Here is an 8,078-nt window from a genome sequence, read left to right as displayed (position 1 = left end):
TTACTATGCTGTCAAACCATGTAGAACCTCTAAATAAAAAGATTGATGGTTTACTTAGTTCCACTCAGGTACATCCAGTAATGAGGTGCGAGACGAATAGAGGAGGAGCATGCACACAGTATCAACCTTTCAACCCTAGCATCGAGGAGGAACAAGTCCAATATATGGGTAACAATAACTCTAGATCCCAAAATAACCCATATAGTAACACTTATAATGTAGGTTGGAGGAACCATCCCAATTTCTCGTGGGGCGGTCAGGGAAATCAAAGACCACAACATCCTCCAGGCTACCAACAACCACCCTACCAACAAGAGAAAAAGCCGAACCTTGAAGAGATGCTCTCAAAGTTTATACCGGTGTTAGAAACTCATTTTTAGAATACCGAGACAGTACTTAAGAATCAACAAGCATCGATCCAAGGGCTCAAAACTTAAATAGGCCAGCTGTCTAAACTAATCTCCGAACTACCACAAGGTAGCTTGCCAAGTAATACTCAACCCAGCCCAAGAGAATAGCTCAACGCAATTAATATTCAAGATGACAAAGGAGTCGTTGAGCCTGAGCCAGAATTGAGACAAGAAACTGTGGTAGGCAGAGGTCAAGGTGAGGTAGGTCATAATAAAAACAAATTAGTGAATGTCGAATATAAACCCCATGTTCCATACCCTAACGCGACAAGGAAAGACCGCTCAGATGAACAATTTGGTAAATTCTTTAAACTCTTAAAAAAATTACATATTAACTTACCATTTATTGAAGGTCTATCGCAGATGCCAAACGCAATGAACTTTTTAAAGGAGCTTTTAGCAAATAAGCGAAAGTTGGACGAGGCATTGCATGTGGAGCTAAACGCAGTTTGCTCAGCTATTCTCCAGAATAAACTACCCAACAAACTAAAAGATCCAGAGAGTTTTACGATTCCTTGCTTAATTGGTAGTTTAGATGTTAATAATGCATTAGCTGATTTAGGGGCTAGTATTAACATCATGCCCTACAAAATGTTCAAACAATTAGGTCTCGGGAAACCCAAACAGACTAGGATGAGCATTCAATTAGCAGACAAAACTATAAGATTCCCTAGGGGTATTATTGAAGATGTGCTAGTTAAAATCGATAAATTTATATTTCCCGTTGACTTCATTGTTCTAGACATATAGGAGAATAACGACACTCCTTTGATTTTAGGAAGACCCTTTTTAGCAACTACTAAAATGATTATTGATGTTGGCACAGGTGAACTCACACTCCGTGTGGGAGACGAAACAATCACCCTTCAAGCTCACAATTCTAGCAACACATCAGAAATTAAAGGTGATCGTTTAAACCATTCTACTAAAACTGACAATATGGTACAACCTACTTTGCAGGAAATGAGTCTGAAGGAAGCACATGAGTCATTAACCTACTTTGCAGGAAATGAGTCTGAAGGAAGCACATGAGTCATTCTCAAGCAGTAGTAGAGGACCTGTTCATGAAGATCGAAGGCTACAAATCGAGGAGCTAGATGAATGCCAGACGCATAAACCGAGAACACACGATAAACCAAAACTACGCCAGAACGAGCTCAACACCTTCCCACATCAACTTAAGGTTGGAGAAAAAGTCTTATTAGATGCCGCAGATCCTCACATTGTCACTTCCACACTGAATGAAGAAATCCCTCTTACAGTACTTAGCATTTTCCCATTCGGTACAGTCGAGGTAAGTCATCCCAAGTTCGGCACTTTTAAGGTAAACCACACCCGTTTGAAACCTTATTTTGATGAGAATGATAGCAGGAATGAGGAGTATAAACTCCTCAAACCACCATGACCATTCAATGGAGAGGTAAGTCGAGCTTAGACTATAAATAAGCGCTTCTCGGAAGGCAACCCGAGCACTAACAATATTAATTTCTTTAAATAAGCCCGAAAATACCCTTTTGATCCCCTTTCTTTTAGGAACCGCATTTTGGGGTGAAAATCATTAAAAAAGCTAGTAAAAATTGGATCTTTGGTTAGGAAACCTTTTGGTTTCTTCTCTCCTTCGACGAAGACTGGTAAGAAAACCTCCCTTTTTTATTTTTATTACTTATTTTCGAAAAAAAAAAAGAAAACAAAAACCAAAAGAATCACTCTTCTTCTTTGAACTTGATTCGAAAGAATGAAAAAAAAAACATTTTTTGAACTTGATTTCTTTTTGCATTTTTCTCTTTTTTTTTAGGTATCTCTCCGTTGTAAACGTTACAAGCCAGGGCCTTTATAGCCAATATTACACTGTTTATCATTTCTTTTTGCTTATATTTCTGCTGTTATTCTTTGCTTTTCTGCCTTCTTTCTTTATCCTTTTTTGCAGGCATTGGCGAGGTCAATGGAGGTGGTGGTAAACCTCGGGGCGCGAGCATGTTGACAAGGGGTACAGCGCAAAGAGGGGCTAGGGTTTCTGAAAATGAGTTTAGGTTGTTGGGCCATTAGGCCTTTAAGGTTTTTTTTTAGTTTTGAAATGTTTGGGCCTTGTAAATTTGGGCTTGGCATGTAATTGGACTTTGGCACTGTTAATTTTTATTTTGGTTTAGGTCCGGGCAAAATTGGGCTTCTATAGCTTCTCCTCTTTGCTCATTGACGTGTAACGAGAATGGGGTAAAGACTTTTAAGAAGGAACAATTTTGTCCGGTCTCAGACCAATTTTATCTGATCTCCTTGAATCTCGACTTCTTTGGAGCTTTTCTTCTTTAAGTAACTTTATTCTAACCTACTGCAAGAGAGTTGAGATTTATAGCTTTAATCTACTCTACTGTAATTTCAGAGAGATAAGATTTGTTATCTTCAATCTGCGCCACTGCAACTTCAGAGAGATAACATTTGTTGTCTTCAATCTACTCCATTACAACTATAGAAAGATAAGATTCATAGCTGTAATCTATTCTACCGCAACTTCAGAGAAATAAGATTCGTATCTTCAGTCTGCTCCATTTTAACCTTAAGGAGATGAGAGTTTTTATCTTTAACATGTTCCATTACAACTTTAGGGAGATAAGGTTTGTAGCTTTAATCTGCTCTACTACAACTTCAGAAAGATAAGATTCGCTAACTTCAATCTGCTCCACTGCAACTTCAAGAAGATAAGATTTGTTATCTTTAACCTGCTTCATTGCAACTTTAGGGAGATAAGGTTTGTAGCTTTAATCTGTTCTATTGCAACTTTAGATAGATAAGATTTGCTAACTTCAATCTGCTCCACTGCAACTTCAGGAAGATAAGATTTGTAACTTGTAGCTTTAATCTATTTCACTGCACTTTTGGGAAATAAGACTTGCTACGATAGATTTAATCCTACCCACTGTAACTTTAGAGGTATAGGATTTGTCGCTTCAATCTGCTCTACTACAACTTTAGGGAGATAAGATTCTCCATAGTAGATTTAATCCAACCTACTACAACTTTAGAGGTATAAGACTTGTGGCTTTAATCTGCTCCACTGCAACTTCAGAGAGATAAGATTTGCCATGATAACTTCAATCTGTCCCACTGCAACTTCAGAGGTATGGGATTTGTGGCTTTAATCTTCTCCACTGCAACTTCAGAGATATGAGATTCACCATGATAACTTCTATCTGTCCCATTGCAACTTTAGGGGTATAGGATTTGTGGCTTTAATCTACTCCACTGCTACTTCAGGGAGATAAGATTCACCATGATAACTTCGATTTATCCTACTGTAACTTCAGGGGTATAGGATTTTTGGCTTTAATCTGCTCCACTACAACTTCAGAGAGATAAGATTTTCCATGATAACTTCAATCTATCCCACTGCAACTTCAGGGGTATAGGCTTTATGGTTTCTCTAATCTGTTACACCATTTTCTGGGGAACATAACCTGTAGAATCTATTTGATGAGCTTATTTATGCCAAACAATTAGGATGTCATGATCAAAATGAATCAAATGCTCCTAACTAGATGTATATGAATAATATTTGCATGAATGTAGAATGTCATTTTTCGAGAATGGTCCCTTTTTAAATGCTTAGGTTGACATTGCTCATTGTTCATCAAGGTTTCATCACTGACGCATTACTCTGTCTTCTTGTTCAGCTGGTATCTTTAATAGAAAACTCAGGGATATAACCATAACTATTCATTCCCAAACCTTTCCAACTCTTAGATTTGGTTAGTTCTAACTAGTGGTCCTGTTTCAGGTCATTGTACTATTTAGAAGCCTTTCAGAGTAATATGAAAAAAACCTTTAGTTTAAATATTACTAGTCCATTAATCGCTATTTCAATGAAAAATGCTTGAAAAATATCGTTATGGTCAAGGTTGAAATTTATTGAGAGAAAAGCTCAAAATGAATAGATTAATCAAGATAGCAAATTTGCTTAAATACAAAATGAATAAGATGAAAATAAGTGCCCTAGATATCGTAACATGAGCTTCTCTGCACAAACTCCTCGAGGACTTTTTGAACTTGATATGTGTTTAGAAGACCTAGAATACTTTTTTGATGCCTCAATATGTAGCATCCCCCCTTCTTGTTAATTTAGAGAGGACAAGACTACCACATGCCCCATCTTCAATCAACATTTGAATTGCCCTTTCTTGGGTTTTCAACTCAAAACCCCTTTGGTCTAAATGTGCCCTTTGCTAGTTTTCACCTTGGCCTCTCCCTTTTTTTTTATTTAGGTGAAGTATTTTTTGACCGAACCTGAATTCATAGAATTAGGCAAATTTTTTCCATCCATCTCGGTCAAAATCAAAGCTCCTTCAAAAAAGGCCTTCTACCACATAAGGTCCTTCCCATTTTGGCATCCACTTTTTTTTTGAAGTCTTTTTGTATGGGAAGGGTCTTTTTCGATACCAAGTCCCTCTCATGGAATTCTCTAGGCGAACCTTTTTGTCATAAGCTCGCATCATTCATTTTTGGTAAATTTGACCATGACGGATAGCCCTTAGCCTATTTTCTTCGATCAAGTTCAGCTGATCATATCGAGATTGGATCTATTTTGCTTCATCTAACTTCGACTCTAAAAAAACTTGAAGAGAAGAAATCTTAACTTCAATAGGCAAAACCGCCTCCATTCTGTAAACCAATGAGAAAAGTGTTACCCCGGTAGAGGTTTTGACAGACGTCTGATAAGCATAGAGGACGAATGGTAACTTCTTATGCCAATCTTTATAAGTCCCAGCCATTTTCCCCACGATCTTCTTAATATTCTTATTGGCTGCCTCTACTGCACATTTTTAGGCAATATGGTGATGAGTTCTGGTGTTTGATCTTGAATTGACTACAAACCTTCGCTATCATACTATTGTTCAAATTCAATGCATTGTCAGATATGATCTTTTCTGGCATTGCATACCGATATATGATCTCTTTCTTCAAGAATTTCCTGACTACCGACACGCCTGTGCTAGTTTATCAGTTTCAACCATGGGTATTCCACACAGGCGTGTCGAACACCCGTGTTGTTTTGGCAGGTTTGACCATGACCATATCGCACGGCCGTGGCATTTTATCGTGGCCTGTGTTTGGGGAAATCCTTGCCCTGTTTTCACACGACCTTAAGCACGCCCGTTTGATTGGCCATGTCTCTGTGGAAACACCTGTATTCAAGATTTCTATTTAGTTGGTCAGGAGTTAAATACCAAATTTTTAAAGGAATTAATAATGTTAGTGCTCGGGTTGCCTCCCGAGAAGCGCTTATTTATAGTCTAAGCTCGACTTACCTCTTCGTCGAATGATCATGGTGGTTCGAGGAGTTTATACTCCTCATTCCTACTGTCAATCTTAAAATAAGGTTTTAAACGATTGTTGTTTACCTTAAAAGTGCCAAACTTAGGATGACTCACCTCCACTGTACCGAATGGAAAAATACTAAGTACCGTAAGAGGAATTTCCTCATTTGGTATGGTAGTAACAATGTGAGGATCAATGGCATCTAGTAAGACTGTATCGCCGACCTTAAATTGATTAGGAGAGGTATCAGGCTTGTTTTCACGTAATTTTGGTTTATCATGTGTTCTCGGTTTGTATTCTCGCCATTCGTCTGGCTCCTCTATCCGTAGCCTTCGTTCTTCATTGACGTCTTTGTTCTCTTCATGATAGTAGCGCACTGTCTCTGTTGTCTTGGTTCGAGAAGGTTCCTGAAAAGACGGTTGAATATTAGTTTTATCATCGATAGGTTTTATAGCATTATCCTGATTCTTAGGGGTTTTGACTAAATCGCGTGCTTGGAATGTTACTGCGTCGTCACCTGCACGAAGCGTTAGCTCCCCTGTGCCTACATTAATAATGGTTCTGGCAGTTGCTAAAAAGGGTCGTCCTAAAATTAAAGGTACCTCGTTATCCTCATCCATGTCTAAGATGACAAAGTCTACTGGGTAAATAAATTTATTAATCTTAACGAGAACGTCTTCAGTAATACCCTTAGGAAATCTAACTGTTTTGTCAGCCAATTGTATGCTTATCCTAGTTTGTTTGGGTTTACCGAGACCTAGTCGTTTAAACATCTTATATGGCATAACATTTATACTTGCCCCTGGATCAGCTAAAGCATTATTCACAGATAAACTACCAATTAAGCAAGAAATTGTAAAACTCCCTGGATCTTGCAATTTGTTAGGTAGCTTATTCTTCAGAATAGCTGAGCAGACTGCATTGAGCTCCACATGCAATGTAGTGTCTAATTTCCTTTTTTTGCTCAGAAGTTCCATTAAGAATTTTGCTGAGTTAGGCATCTACGAAAGAACTTCAATAAAGGGTAAGTTAATATGTAATTTCTTTAAGAGTTTGACAAACTTACCAAATTGTTCTTCTGTTCTATCTTTCGTCATCACTTTAGGATATGGAACGCGAGGTTCGTGATTCGTACTTACCTGTTTGGGATCATCATTGTTTACCTCTTCTCGACCTTTGTTCATGGCGTTGTTTTGCTGTGATTCTGGTTTGGGTGCAATGAATTCTTCTGTATCTTGGGTACTAATTGCATTGAGGTGTTCCCTCAGATTAGGTTCAGTATTACTTGGTAGGCTACCTTGTGGTTTTTTGGAGATTAGTTTGGACAGCTGGCCTATCTGAGTTTCGAGTTCTTGGATCAATGCTTGTTGATTCTTAAGTGTAGTCTCGGTATTTTAAAAAAGGGTTTCTGACACCGAGATGAATTTAAAGAGCATCTCTTCAAGGTTCGGCTTCTTCTCTTGTTGATAAGGTGGTTGTTGGAAACCTTGGAGATTTTGTGGCTTTTGATTCCCTTGACCACCCCAAGAGAAATTTGGGTGGTTCCTCTAACCTGTATTATAAGTATTACTATATGGGTTATTTTCAGATCGAAAGTTATTGTTACCCATATAGTTGACTTGCTCTTCTTCAATTGTAGGATTGAAGGGTTGATATTCTGTATTCACACCTCATCCGTTTGAGTCACACCTCATTACTAGATGTACCTGCGTAGAATCAAGAAAACTATCAATCTTTTTTATTGAGGAGTTCTACCTGATTAGAGAGCATGGTGACTGAATCGATGTTATAAATGTAGGCTGTTTTTTTTGGCTTAGTCCTCATGACTTGCCACTGATAGTTGTTCAGTGACATCTCCTCTATGAATTCGTAGGCATCTTCAGGTGTTTTATTGTTCATAGTTCCGCTAGCAGCAGCGTCAATCATCTGTCTTGTCGATGGATTCACACCATTGTAGAACGTTTGAACTTGCAGCCATAGCGGTAACCCATGGTGAGGGCACCTTCTCAATAGATCCTTGTATCTCTCTCATGCATCGTAAAGTGTGTCTAAGTCCATCTACACAAAAGAAGAGATATCATTACGTAACTTAGCCGTTTTAGTCGGCGAAAAATATTTTAGTAAAAATTTCTCGGTCATTTGCTCCCAAGTAGTGATAGACCCTCGTGGTAACGAGTTCAACCACTATTTAGATTTGTTTTTCAGTGAAAAGAGAAATAACCAAAGGCGAATGGCATCATCAGAAACGCCATTAATTTTGAAAGTGTCGCAAAATTCCAAGAAATTTGCTAAGTGAGTGTTGGGATCTTCATCCTGCAAACCATCAAACTAAACAAACTGTTGTATCATCTGAATAGTGTT

General features: G+C 38.2%; 1 non-coding gene across 1 annotated transcript; it reads left to right on the top strand.

Annotated features, from left to right (window-relative positions):
* Positions 1 to 7,701: 7,701 nt before the first annotated feature.
* LOC128282872 (small nucleolar RNA R71) lies at positions 7,702 to 7,808 on the top strand. The gene has a single exon (XR_008273224.1). It is a non-coding gene; the product is annotated as a small nucleolar RNA R71 (small nucleolar RNA).
* Positions 7,809 to 8,078: the final 270 nt, after the last annotated feature.

The sequence above is a fragment of the Gossypium arboreum genome, chromosome 10 (genome assembly GCF_025698485.1).
Source record: "Gossypium arboreum isolate Shixiya-1 chromosome 10, ASM2569848v2, whole genome shotgun sequence".
Classification (NCBI taxonomy): domain Eukaryota; kingdom Viridiplantae; phylum Streptophyta; class Magnoliopsida; order Malvales; family Malvaceae; genus Gossypium; species Gossypium arboreum.
Note: the sequence above shows the minus strand (reverse complement) of the source record. Positions and strands in the feature narration are given on the sequence as shown.